Source organism: Felis catus, chromosome X (assembly GCF_018350175.1).
Source record: "Felis catus isolate Fca126 chromosome X, F.catus_Fca126_mat1.0, whole genome shotgun sequence".
Taxonomy (NCBI): domain Eukaryota; kingdom Metazoa; phylum Chordata; class Mammalia; order Carnivora; family Felidae; genus Felis; species Felis catus.
In genome coordinates this window covers 22400921-22415483 of record NC_058386.1, presented here as the reverse complement: position 1 = coordinate 22415483, position 14563 = coordinate 22400921, and the positions used below count along the sequence as shown (strand labels likewise).

The window sequence follows — 14563 nt, the reverse complement described above, 5'->3', positions numbered from 1 at the left end:
TAAGATATACTCACTAAGAATTAGAAGAGTGGTCTGAGTAGGAGAGTAGACAGATCATGAACTCCTCTATTGTCATGGGCACAGCAGACTTTTAGCTACCTATGGATCATTTCCCTCTGAAAAAGATTTGAAACTAGATGAACTGTCTTCCACAACAAAAAATAAAAGGGCTACATTGGTACAGGTGGGTTAGGTGGAGACCATCTCCTCAAAATCCCCCTCCTGCCCCAGGGGCTCCCAGTAGAGAGGATCTCAACAGTCTGGTGTTTGTCCCAGAGGAGCTAGGACTTGGTGCCCCACATCAGGCACCCTGACCCTGGGGTCTGGATTAGAAAACTAATAGGGCTGATATCAAAGGGACCCAAAGTGCTATAGGAAACTGAAATTTTCCTTTTAAAGGACTCATGTGTGGACGCTGTCTTCCTGCGGGTCCAGTGCAAAAGCACCAGTTTGACAAACATCGGGATTGTACATGAACGAGATTTGCTGGCCAAAGGCATGTCCTGGAGTGCAGGGGACATTTGGGGCTCTCTGTGGATTGGCAGAAGCCGTTAGTGTGCGCTTGACCTAACCTGTTGGCGCAAGCACACAGGCTTGGGTGTGCGGCATCTTCGTACCGCCTTGTTGAGGCCTGAGAGCATGGAGGTTGCAGAGCTTGCCCACTTCTTGGTTGGGATTGGCCCACGTGCATGGTCACGGCATACTTCTGTGCCCATCCTGGGGCCTGCGTGCACATGCATAGATGGTACTTCCCTGCGTGCATTGCTGAAGCCCACAGGCATTTTCCCTGCTGCCCTACCCCCACTACATTTTACACCTGCCCTGCTAAAGCCCCTGGGTGCAGGCAGACCACACAAGGGAAACCCTTGTTTTGCCTGGGCCTGCTGGACTTCACCTCCAGGGACTTTAACAATCGAAAAGACCATTCTTGGCAGGTCACCACCCCCAAAGCACTGCATAGGTATGGAATGTAAGCAGAGCAACGTCATCCTTGTGCACCCGATTGGCCTTGCTATGGCTTAACCAGACATTCCAGAAAGGACATTCTACATGGTCCAGAGCCCTGATTTTCACAGCTGTGTTGTGAGATCTAGATCTCCTAATTGGGAGGCTAATAGGGTTTATGATTGTGGTTCTGAAGGACAGTCTGTCCTTACTTTAAAAGCTGTTGCCTGAGGGCCTGACTTCCATCACCCTGAAACTAGGTACTAAGTGAGATTCTTGCTCTCTGGTCTCTGATAGGTCTTGGCACACCGTCAACAATGGTGCCTTATTGAGACTGAGGGCCTTGCCTAGGGTGGGGTGAAGGAGAAGGATCTTTACCTATGCAAGGCCACACCTTGAAGAGTGGGAGAGGTAACTGTTTTCCTTATTAAACATAAATAAACCCAGAGTGAAGTAAAATGAGAAAACAAGTTGTAAGCAAACAAAAAAACAAGAGAAAACCTCAGAAAAACACCTAAATGATAGAGGTAAGTAATCTACCTGATCAAGAATTCAAAGTAATGGTCATAAAGATGTTCATTAAACAAGAGGAAAAAATCGGATGAACTGAGAACTTGAACAGAGTGATAGAATACACAAGAAATTACGAAACCACAGTGACAGAGCAGAAAAATAGAAGAATAAAATATACTGGAGGTGTTCACACTGAATGAAGGAGAAGAAGAGATTAGTGAACTGGAAGACAAAGCAATAGAACTCACCCAGACACAGAAGCCAAAAGAAGTATGGAAAAAAAATAATAATTTGAGGGACTTATGAGACAACATCAGGCACAATAATATTCACAATATAGGGGTCCTAGAAGCAGAAGAGCAAGAAAAGGAAGTAGACCTCAAGGTCCCGGAAGCCCAGAGAGTTGCATAAAAGATGAACCGGAAGAGTTCCTCACCAAGACACATCATTAAAAGGTGAAAAGAAAAAAGGGTAAGGATCTTCAAAGAAAAAAACCAAATTGTTAAGTACAAAATTCTCAGCAGTGACTTTGCAGGCCAGAGGAGAGTCACATGACCTATTCCAGGTGCTGAAACGAGAAAACTTCCAACCAAGAATACTCTACCTGGCAAGGTTGTCATTCAGAATTCAAGAAGAGAATTTTCCAAGCAGGCAGAAGCTAAAGGTGTTCATCATCACTAAAGCAGCCTTAAGAAGAACACCACAGGGGCTTTTTTGAGCCATAAAGGACCCTAATAAAAAGAAAACAGAAGAAAGCAAGAATCTGATTGGAAAAGGTAAATACATAGTAAGGTAGTAGATTGACTTAGAAATGTACTATGAAGGTTAAAGCGTTTAAGTGAAAATGGACTTCAAATACACTGTTAAATCCACGTGATGATACATGATCCTCATAATAACTGAGCAAAAACTTACAGTATATATACAAAAGAAAATGAGAAAGGGATGAAAACATTACACTAAGTCCCCAAACAGGGAAGATAGAGAAGGAAAGGATGGATAGGAGCTACGAAAACAGTCTGCAAAACTGTGAACATAATGGCAAATAGATACGTATCAGTAATTGCTTTAAATGTAGATGGAACCAGATTCTCCAAAGACCCAATGGCTGAATAATTAAAAACAAACAAAAAAAGCCCATACACATTCCTGTAAAAGAAGCACTTTGGGAATAAGGACACACACAGACTAAACATGAAGGGATGGAGAAAGGTATTCTGTGCAGATGAAAATGAAAAGTTTGGTGTGGCTTTACTCACATTAGATAAAACAGACTTTTAAAAAAGACTGTAATAACAAAGAGGGGTACTACATAATGATAAAGGGGTATATCCCAACAAGAAGAACATTCATACGTAGTCTAAAATATAGGAGTACCTACATAGATGAAGCAAATATTAGTCATGAAGGGAGAGGTTGATAGCCATACAATAGTAGGACATGTTACTACTCCGCTCTCATCAATGGATTGACCAGATAGAAAAATCAATAAGGAAACTGCAGATTTGGTGATGAATTCCTTCAGTTTTTTGTTTGGGAAGACCTTTTTCTCTCCTTCTATTCTGAATGACAGACTTGCTGAATAAAGGATTCTCGGCTGCATATTTTTTTCTGTTCATCACATTGAAGATTTCCTGCCATTCCTTTCTGGCCTGTCAAGTTTCAGTACATAGGCCTGCCACTAGTTTTATGGGTCTCCTTTTGTAGGTTAGAGCCTCTTTATCCCTAGTTGCTTTCAGAATTTTCTCTTTATCCTTGTATTTTGCCAGTTTCACTATGATATGTCTTGCAGAAGATCGACTCAAGTTACGTCTGAAGGGAGTTCTCTGTGCCTCTTGGATTTCAATGCCTTTTTCCTTCCCCAGGTCAGGGAAGTTCTCAGCTATGATGGGTTCAAGTACACCTTCAGCCCCTTTCTCTCTCTCTTCCTCCTCTGGAATTCCTATGATATGGATATTGTTGTGTTTGATTGCATCACTTAGTTCTCTAATTCTCCCCTCATACTCCTGGATTTTTGTCTCTTTTTCTCAGCTTCCTCTTTTTCCATAATTTTATCTTCTAATTCACCTATTCTCTCCTCTGTCTCTTCAATCTGAGCTGTGGTCGCCTCCATTTGATTTTGCACCTCATTTATAGTATTTTTTAGCTCCTCATGACTATTTTAGTCCCTTGATCTCTGTAGCAATAGATTGTTTGCTGTACTCTATACTTGTTTTAAGTGCAGCGATTAATTTTATGACTATTATTCTAAATTCTTGTTACGTTATATTACTTAAATAATTTTTAACCAATTTGTTAGCTGTCACTGCTTCCTGCGGTTTCTTTTGAGGAGAGTTCCTCCATTTCGTCGTTTTGGGTATTCCCTGGAGTGGCTCCAAACTGCAGGGCACTTCCCCTGTGCTGTCTGGAATATCTTGTGTTGGTGGGCAGGGCCGCAGTCAGACCCGATGCCTGTCCCCAGCCTACCGCTGGGGCCACAGTCAGACTGGTGTGTACCTTCTCTTCCCCTCCCCCAGGGATGAGATTCACTGTGGAGTGGTGTGGCCCCTGTGTGGGCTACTTGCATACCGCCAGGCTTGTGGTGCTGCTTCGATGGGATCTGGCATATCAGCCGGGGTGGATCCGCAAGGTGCACAGGGGTGGGAGGGGCAGGTTCAGCTCGCTTTGCCACGGGTGGTTCCCTGTGGGAGGGGGCCTGCAGCACTGGGAGGGAGGCAGACCCATTGGAGAGATGGATCCGCAGAAGTACAACGTTGGGCGTTTGTGCAGTGCAATCAATTTCGGTGACAGGAACTGGGTCTCTTTGGAATTTCGGCTGGTGTATGGGAGAGGGAGATAGTGCTCGTCAGTACCTTTGTTCCTCGCCTAGCTGACTTCTGTCTTCTGGGGCTCAACACTGCTCCGTCCTGGTGTCCTCTCCCCCTCCTGCTCTTCTAGCAGAGCTGTTGACCTATAACATTCCAGATGTTAAGTCCCGCTGGCTGTCAGAACTCATGCAGTCCAGCCCCTCCGTTTTTGCAAGCCAGACTCGGGGGCTCTGCCTTGCCAGGCGGGCTGCCTCTCCACTGCCCCGTCTCCCTCCTGCCAGTCCGTGTAGCACGCACCGCCTCGCCACCCTTCCTACCTTCTTCCGTGGGCCTCTTGTCTATGCTTGGCTCCGGAGAGTCCGTTCTGCTAGTCTCTGGCAGTTTTCTGGGTTATTTAGGCAGATGTGGGTGGAATCTAGGTGATCAGGACATGGCAAGCCCAGTGTCCTCCTATGCTGCCATCTTCCAGTCTCCAGGAGACTGCAGATTTGAACAATACTCGAGCAAACGAACCTAACCTATACAGAACATTATATCCAACAACTGCAGAATACACGTTTTTCTCAAGGGCATGTGCACCGCAATGACCTAACACCTCACAGCTATTAGTAGCCATCAAAAAGACAAGAAATAACATGTTGGCGAGGATGTGGAAAAAAGGAATCTCTCATGTGCTTTGTTGGTGGGAATGTAAATTGGTGCAGCCACTGTGGAAAACTGTGTGGAGGTTGCTCAAAAAATTAAAACTCGAAATCCCATATGACCCAGCAATCTCACTTCTGGGTGTTGAGGAAAACAAAAACACTATTTTTTTAATGTTTTTATTTCGTTTTTGAGAGTGAGGGCAAGTGAGAGAAACCAAGTATGAGCAGGGAAGGGACATAGAGAAGGGGAAGCACAGAATCTGAAGCAGGATCCGGGTTCTAAGCTGTCGGCACAGAGCCTGATGTGGGGCTCGAACTCAGCAACCGTGAGATCATTACCTGTGCCAAGGTTGGATGCCTAACTGAGCCACCCAGGTGCTCCCAAAACACTAATTTAAAAAGATACATGTACTGTGGTGCCTCATAGATACAGAGAATAGGCTGGTGGTTGCCAGAGAGGGGTGAGCTTGGTGTGGCAAGATGGGTGTAAGGGATCAAGTATAAACTCCAGTTTTAAAATAAGATATGAGGATGTGATATACAGCATGGGGAATATGGTCATTAATAAATTTTATATGGTGACAGATGGTAACTAGACTTACTGGGGTGATCATTTTGCAATGTGTACAAAAGTCAAATCACCATACTATATGCCTGAAAATAATATAAAATGTCAGTTACACTGATAAATAAATAATGGTATGATGAAACATCAGGACAAGATAGAATTTGTAAGTGATGGAGACCATTTTACAACAGAATTATTTAAAACTCAGTTTTAAAAGTCATGTTTAGAATTATTAAATACACAAAATAAGCTTTTTGAAATTCTAGCGTTTAGTGTCCCCTTGCCAATGTAAATCATGTTGTGTCTTAGGCTATGCATGTACAAATTTAAAAGTAGTAGAAATTCTATAATGTTCCACACCATGTGCACATTTTGGGATTCCTACTATAATTCTTCCATCCCTCTGGAACTGTAAGTTGAAACGTTCAAGCAAAAAATGTATACTCCTAGCTAGTGCTGAGATGTTACATGTCAGTAGGCAGAACCTGCTTGGATGTGTGCCAGTGGGAATCATCTCAGAAACGTATTAATTTGTCTTTTCTTTAAAGGTTTCTGCCTTTCACGTTCTGCCCAAGCTCTGAAGCAATGTTTACCTTTGGCACTGGCATTGGCACAAATTTTAAACCTTTCTGGCATTGGGATGTAGTAAACTTGTAAACTGTTTTATATTGAGGACAAGATCTGGGGAAGGGTTTCCCTGTTGGATGAGAGGGAACAGACGTTTCAGGCATGTAAGTTTTTGTGTTTGACCTGAGCATTACACCCCACGGAAACCTAGCCTCCCGGATGCGATAGAAGAACTCGATTTGTGTGTGTGTCTCTGACATGGGGCCCTCTAAAAGCACCAGGTGGCCAGTGGCTTGTCTCTCTTAGAGCTAAGTAAAGGTGCTGCTGTGTTAGAAACCTCTCAGTAGAAGCAGTCTGCTGTCTTGCACTTAATTAGTTTTAGATTTTAGGTCTCTCTGCTTATGAAATTAGTTTTAAACTAAATTCAAAAATATTATAATTCAAGGTTGGCTAAAAATACCACTTTGCTACAAAGCCTTCCTAGGTTAATCCTCACCAGAAGGAATCAATCCTTCTGAATTCTTAGGCCATTTATTCTTCTGCCTTAACTGTAGTTTACAGAGACTTCTCTTTGGCCACAGGTAGTCTAAAGTAACAGGATTTCCAGAACATCCCTAACCACATCGATAAGGGGACTTCTGGGTTGTTGTTTTTTTCTTTGATTTTGGTTTTTCTGTATTTTTTGTAATTAAGGTAGCAATGTAAGAGACGTAAAGAAAAGTAAAAAAATGTATATAAATCACCGTAAATTCATAGTGATGGATGTACTACTATACATTCCCTCATGTACTAGATGGCTACACTCGTTAGGGAGAGAATAGTGATGGAGTGTCGCTTCTTTGCTTAAATAGGTATGAATTCTTTATGAAATAATAACACTTTTTCTCTCCAGCAGTCATGGTATCACCCGTATTCACAGTCGAACAATTTCTGTGAGGCCTGTATGACCTGGTAAAGAAAGTAATAAAGTGGATGAGAATAGAATCATGGGCTCTGAGTCACAAAGTCTTTCAAGTCACATGGTATGCTTTGATGTCTCTTCAAAGACAGTCTTGCGGCCCAAAACGAATGACTGAGAGCGTGGTTAGTGAGAAGTCTGGGGAGGACATGTTACAAACACAGGTTGTGACAAGGTAGATTCAGATTAGTGTTCAAAGGTCACAGGGGTTTCAGCATTCCCTCCGTATGTGGCCATCCGCCCAGGCTGCCACTCGTCTCAACGTCATGCTAATGTAACTATTGTAGCAGGGAAAAAAACAACAACAAAAACAAAAAAGCCACACAAACATGAGAACACAGCACTCTAAAACGGGTATCATCAGTCAAGCTATTTTCCCGATCCTCAGTTTCAGAATCCATCCTTTTTGTTTTCCTCCCTCTCTGCATTGGTTTTAAATCTCCGTGTACTAAATTATCTTCCTAATTGTCATGATGCATACCTTGTTCTAAGTTTTTCTTAGCTCTATCTTCTCAAGTGAGGTGAAGCCTCTTTACTGTTTTATTTATTTATTTATTTTTCTTTTTCTTTTCAACGTTTATTTATTTTTGGGACAGAGAGAGACAGAGCATGAACGGGGGAGGGGCAGAGAGAGAGGGAGACACAGAATCGGAAACAGGCTCCAGGCTCCGAGCCATCAGCCCAGAGCCCGACGCGGGGCTCGAACTCCCGGACCGCGAGATCGTGACCTGGCTGAAGTCGGGCGCTTAACCGACTGCGCCACCCAGGCGCCCCATTAAATGCACAAAGAAGGAACAAAATTTGGAGCAAAAAAAAATTTTTCCAAATTTTAGATGAACATATATGACCTATACATTGTGGGAGTTGGTGGATTTTTATTTCCTTTAGGCTTCTGGAGCTTATCTGGATTTCTCAGCAATGAAAAGTAATAAACTGTATCTACATATATTTATATTCTATTTTATCCATATACTCTAATTATTGCCTCATAATATATATTAATAAGCATTTGGTAAATATATATTAAACAATATATTTTCAGACATATTACAATAGTAAGAATGATCCACAAATAGATTTGAAAGCTTACACGTTTATATATGAAAGAGACAGTAAAGGGGCAAGTAGTTTGGAGTTAAGGAAAGAATATCAGTTTTTTGGGTCATACAAACAGGGCTTACTACTTGAGATCTGCTACTCCCTCCAAACATCTTTGGAGTTTTAGTGTCTTTCCTCCTTTCTTTTACATAAAATACTTCACCTGATTTTCAAAGCATATAATATTAGGTTCATATTCATGAAGGAAAGCAAAGATACAATTACCTATGTAGTTAAAAGCAAATGAACAAAAGTCATTTGAAAGGAAAACTTTATTTTTTTTAAAGCTTATTGACTTACTTAGAAGGAGGGAGGGACAGGGAGAGAGAGAGAGAAAGAATGAACGAACCCCAAGCATGCTCTGTACTGTCAGCACAGAGCCCGATGCGGGGCTCGCACTCATGAACCGTGAGTTCATGACATGAGCTGAAACCAAGAGTCGGACATTTGATCTACTGAGCCACTCACACTCCCCTTAAAGGATAACTTTAATTGCATTTAGTTTAAGACAAAAATGTATAAATCGCTTACTATGAAAAGTGAATCTCCCCTTGATATTCCGTGTTTGTTCCATGTTTTCACATTCTGCCTATCAAATTCTATATACGTCTGTGTTAATACTATTGCATTGGTCTCAAAAAGAGAATTGAGAGCACTTCTCTCCAAGTTTGTGGCTGTATCTGCCCTTTATCTACAGTAGCAAAACTCTTAATTCTTACCTGAGTATACACGAACCAATTATATCTTGCATCTTCGGTGACGTGTAAGTATGGCCATGTGATGAAATTCTGGACAATGCAATGTAGTTGAGAGTCCTCTGAAAAAATTGTTTGAAGTTTGTTAGAAGAGGATGTCCCATGTAAGGACGGTAGCACAACAAAGTAGCCAGCAGTAACTGCTAATAATCTTGGGTATAACTAGTCTAGGCTTTTATTTTAAAAAATAAAAATTAACTTCTATCTTGTTTAACCCACTGCTAGTTTGGATTCTTCATCAAGCCTAAGTTGACCTGATAGAGTGACCTTTTAGATAACCGGCTCCTTTTGATTTTGCTGAAAGGAGGTAGGAAGCAGCACTGAGAAAACTCTAGAAACTTTTTTAGTCCTTGGGAACTCTTCCGTCGTACTCCACAAGAGCCTAAGCTTGATCTGTTAACAGTTGCTACTGTTCTTTCTACTTTTTCACAGCTCAACTGCGGCTCCCCTGGAAATAGGATTAGACAGATGCTGTCTGAACAGGGTAACAGAGCAAATAGCATTTTGTAATTTGCTGATACAGCTTTTTTTCTAGCTTAGAAAGTAAGTCTCAAGTGGTGGATGAAAACAGCTATAGTTGAAGACCATGCTTTTTACAAGGCTTTATCCACATCCAATGCTTTTAATTTATGCATACCTACTGTGATATTGAATAAGGGAAAAGAAAACAGCATAGTTAAAATTTCTGAGTAGGGAAAGTAATACTCAATTGAATTCTACAATATATGGAGATGTTCAGTTACGATGATTTAACACAAATAACCTGCTTAGAAAAAATACTTGAAAGTATTAAATGCTTGTCTGTAAAACTGAGGCTTTCGTTAGTAGGAAGAAAGGGAGAGACAGTGCCCTTTGAACTACATATATTTGAGAATTTCATATTGTCACACACATGATTTTCCTCTATTGAATTAATCTTTATTAGTCTGGAAAAAAGGAGGTCAATGTGAAAGAGAAATACTTAGTCTTGCATCATAATGAAATAATTGAGGTGATATATGGCATATTAGTGTTGTCATCTGAATTAAATATGTTCATTTTAGTGAGAAAGCGTTTATCGTATTATTCCTGATGCTTGGAAACAGACAGTTGGTCTGTTTCTCTACTTACAAAAGTTATCTACATCTTAATTGCACACTAATATGCTTTAGAATTTTAGATAAAAATAAGATTAGTGTATGGTTATTAATGTTATCTTTTTCTAAAATGAACTCCGCAAAGGGGAAAGAGAAAGACATAAAAATGATAAATCTTCACAGAAAGCATACAGTTTCAGCTTTGGGCTGTAGGTGCCCACTTGTAGGCATAAAATGACACCTATTTCTTTCTTTGCAACAATATAAAGGAGGAGTAAATGCTAATGTTACTGACCATTGTTTAGAAAACATAGTTGTGTAGTTGCTAAATAAGAAATTCATATTTGGCTTACCATACCTCTTTCAACAAATATGTACTAACCACCAATTCATATTCTATATTGTTTTGTCCCCAAGGAGCCTTTTGAATATTTCTTTTAGATAACAGTCACAGAGACTCACAGCTGTTTGGCAGTCTATGGATCCCCAGGGACAAAAGCTTGTTGGCATTGCTTACTTTATATACAATTGGTAAAATTTTATACTTATCACCAGCCCTTCCTTTCATGAAAAGGATTGGGAGAAGATAAAACAAATACATATATAAGGTTATTTATTTTTAAATAAAGTGAATTTTCATTTAATAGTATAGTTCTTCAGCTGAAGAAGATTGAGAACGAGCTGTAAACTTGAGCCCTTGCCTTTGTATTTAGCAGTAATTGTTCAAATAGACTATAGCATTGCACACTCCATCCCCATTGGCTACAGTAGTTACAGATGAAAGCATACACATGACCTCCAACATGCTCTAATAGAATTATGTCTGGTCAGTGTAGAGATTGTCTACAAAAGTCACAACTTTATTTGGAATACAAGATGTTCAGTTACATGAGATGGAATATCAAACCATTGTGGCATCCACTGATACTCTGAGAACGAATGATTTAGTTTATATTTAAATTTAAAAATAGGGGCGCCTGGGTGGCGCAGTCGGTTAAGCGTCTGACTTCAGCCAGTTCACGATCTCGCGGTCTGTGAGTTCGAGCCCTGCGTCAGGCTCTGGGCTGATGGCTCAGAGCCTGGAGCCTGTTTCCGATTCTGTGTCTCCCTCTCTCTCTGCCCCTCCCCTGTTCATGCTTTGTCTCTCTCTGTCCCAAAAATAAATAAACGTTGGAAAAAAAAATTTAAAAAAGAGTATTTGATATTTCTTACAGGAAAATCAGCCTGTAGCATGGGAAAAAAATGAAAGGAAAATCCACATAAAAAAGAACCACTCAGGGGGCGCCTGGGTGGCGCAGTCGGTTGAGCGTCCGACTTCAGCCAGGTCACGATCTGGCGGTCCGTGAGTTCGAGCCCCGCGTCGGTCTCTGGGCTGATGGCTCAGAGCCTGGAGCCTGTTTCCGATTCTGTGTCTCCCTGTCTCTCTGCCCCTCCCCCGTTCATGCTCTGCCTCTCTCTGTCCCAAAAATAAATAAATGTTGAAAAAAAAATTTTTTTTAAAAAAGAACCACTCAGATCATCACTGTAATCTCTCTGGGACATTTTTTTTTTCTATATACATACATACATAGTTCAATGATCATGGGCTCTGATACTGTTTGTCACCATATATTATTTATATTTCTAAATATCTAAAGTAGAGATTAAATGGCTACCAATAATGATGCTGGCTGAGATACTCTGGGAAAGAAAATCCCTAACCCAGAAGAGAGATTTATACTTGAATAATGCACCCTTGGTTCTTTGAGAAGTCTCTGTGAAGAAGGCTATCATACCAAGAGCTCATTGTTGGTTTCTCTGGCTGGTATAGGCAGAAAGAGCTAGGTTAACCTTGCTAAGTATGGGGCCCATGTTGTCGAGCCCACACCACCATCCATCTCTGCTGCCTTGACCACTCTATTGGTGTACCAGTCATGACAATTATGGGATAGGCATTGTTGAAGGTTGGCTAATATAAACTGGCTAAATCATTTTGTCTATTTGGTTGTTTAGTGCCACTTGTATGGAGGATGCTTTCTGGAGGGCAGTAACAAGTGATACAAAGGTATCCTCATTTACTTTCCACTTTGCTATCCATCCACAAACCATTATTCTAGACTTTATTGTGTCTGGTCTCCCATTGTTTCTCTTTCTAGGACATTAATCGGCTGATGAGGCCATTTGACACCAGCTGTGAAAAAAACAACAAACTTACATACGTGTGTGTGTGTGTATATATATGTGTGTGTGTGTGTATTATACACACACACACACATATATATGTATATGTAATCTTGTAACCTGGGGTAATTACTTACTTGACATAAAGTGAATGATGAGGTGTATTGTTCCAAGTTTGGCCCAATGAGAAGATTTTTCCCTCTCCACTCTTAAAGTCATTCCTGAGAGTTTCTATGGTATAGCCTTTCTCCCTTTCAAGAATTGTCTCCTATTCTGTGCTGACATCTGTAAACCAGGCCAGGTTTTTCTTAATTCAGGTAGTCATTTAAGATTTCTTATATAGAGATAGTTATGAGCTCAGGAAATAACAAGGTGCAGTGGTGGTGAGTGACATAGGAATCAGAACTACTTGCTCAATTGTTTTTGGGGGGTAATATACGACCATTGTGAACTCAGCTCAAAAGCTGAGGTGGATCCTTAAGAAGCCAAGAGTTGGAGACTCCTGACCACAGTCCTTGCTGCTGGTCTGAGAATCTTTTCATAAATGTAGGCTAATTTCCTTTTTATTTCTTCACACTATATTTAGGATCCATTTTCCAAACTCCAAATACTAATGTAATGTAATCACAAATGGAATGTAGATATTGAAGATAAGTATATGTATGTATGTGTGTGTGTGTGTGTGTGTGTGTGTATATATATACATATATACACACACACTGTGTATATATATATATATATATATATATATATATATATACACACACACACACACACACACACATACATACATACATTCAACAATAAGGAATTTTCCTTATCAAGATCATTACAGGTCTCCATTTTACCAAATCTTTTGTGTCTCATAGTTTTAAATTTGTATTCATCTTGACTATATACATTTCTTATTTGGCTTATTCCTCTTACTGTTTTCTCTTAAAATGTTTTTATTGGTTATTGATTTAAAATAAGTAATCATTTAATACTAGTTTACTCAAAGGGAAGTTTCCTAAATGATATTTACTTGATTTTTTGTTATTTATCTTAGATTTTTCAAAAAATCAAAGAACTTGTAAAGAAAGACATTCAAATAATGGCTAATGGTTGCATGAAAACAATACACCTGAGTTGATCATAGTGCTTGTTTACATAAAGAAAACTACATAGATACTTTTACTCCTTTATAAAGGTAGTAACTTCCAGATCAGTTGTTATGTACAAGTTGTTACATAAATCTTGTCTTCTAATACTGTATGTCTTCACATCTTGTTTTAGGGGTTTAGTTTTACCAGAGGCTGTCATCCCTGATTGTTGAATTTTTCCAGTGCTTGTTCCTAATACATTGAGTACATTCAAGTTCCTAGGTTTCAGCAAGAAGCATAATGTTTTCTTTGGAGTCCTGTTTTATCTTCAAATCCATATAAATTTTGTAAAATGGTCTATGGTATACACCTCTTTTTGCTACTTAAATAATTTGTTTTCTTTTGCTTTGTTTCCTCTTAGTGTTCAAGGAATTTTGATAGGCATTCATTTCCTGAACACTCCCATTACTGTAGAACACTAATGGGGATTCTTTTTGAGAAAGTTTGGTTTAATTCGGAGGTCAGCCAACTATGCAAACAAACCAAATCCTGTCTGTTGTTCGTTTTTATATAAAATTGAATTGGAATATAACCACAACCCTTAACTTACCTGTTGTCTATGATTGTTTTCATGCTACCCTGAGAAGTTTGAGTAGTTACTACAGAGATCCTATGGCCTGCCAAGCTTAAAAAAAAAATTACTCCCTGAGCTTTCACAGAAAAAGTTTGTCAATCATGGATATATTGATTTATTAAAAAAATGTTTCCTGTATTTAAAAAAAATGTAATGTTTGTTTTCTAAGGAAATTTATCTAATTACATCTCTATATTATTTCTCCTACTTTTTATTTGTTGCTTTTCTAACTTCTTGGAGTGAATTTATTTCATATGCTTTCTCATTCAATGAACTAAGATTCACAGTGCTTTTAATTTTTTTCTTGAGAACAAATTTAGCCCCAACAGATTTTTTGACACAGGATATTTTCTCATTTTGATTTATGCAAAACAGTCTAAATCACCATTTCTATCCTAACCTCTCCTTTTTTCCAAAATATTTTTGGTAAGGTGTTCTCCCCCAAATATTTTTTTACTTAAAGTTTTGCTTTTAATTTCTAGTTTTATTGAACTATGTTCCACTAGTGACAACAGTACAAAATCCACATTTGGAAACATACTGGAGTTTTCCTTATGGCCTATGATATCATTTTAGGAGTATCCTAAGAATATTTGACCAGACTTTTCAAAGCCCCTGGAAGGGACCAATTTATAAGTGGACCTATTCAGTTACTCAGTTTGGCTAATTGAGTTGCCAAAGCCAGAGAGATGAATGTTAAACATTTCCCAAGCTAAAACTTGGCCTTGTGACATACACTAAAAGATTTCTAAGACT

The 14563-nt window shown here is 39.6% G+C and overlaps 1 long non-coding RNA gene across 2 annotated transcripts in view; it reads left to right on the top strand.

Moving 5' to 3' along the window:
* Positions 1 to 14563, top strand: part of LOC123383486 — a 64434-nt gene that overhangs the window by 37518 nt on the left and 12353 nt on the right. The window contains exon 4 of one of the 2 annotated variants that reach the window (XR_006593236.1): positions 1243 to 1356. This is a non-coding gene — a long non-coding RNA (uncharacterized LOC123383486). Of the gene's footprint in view, positions 1 to 1242; positions 3283 to 14563 lie in introns of those variants that run through there. The other variant, XR_006593235.1, reaches the window with a different exon arrangement.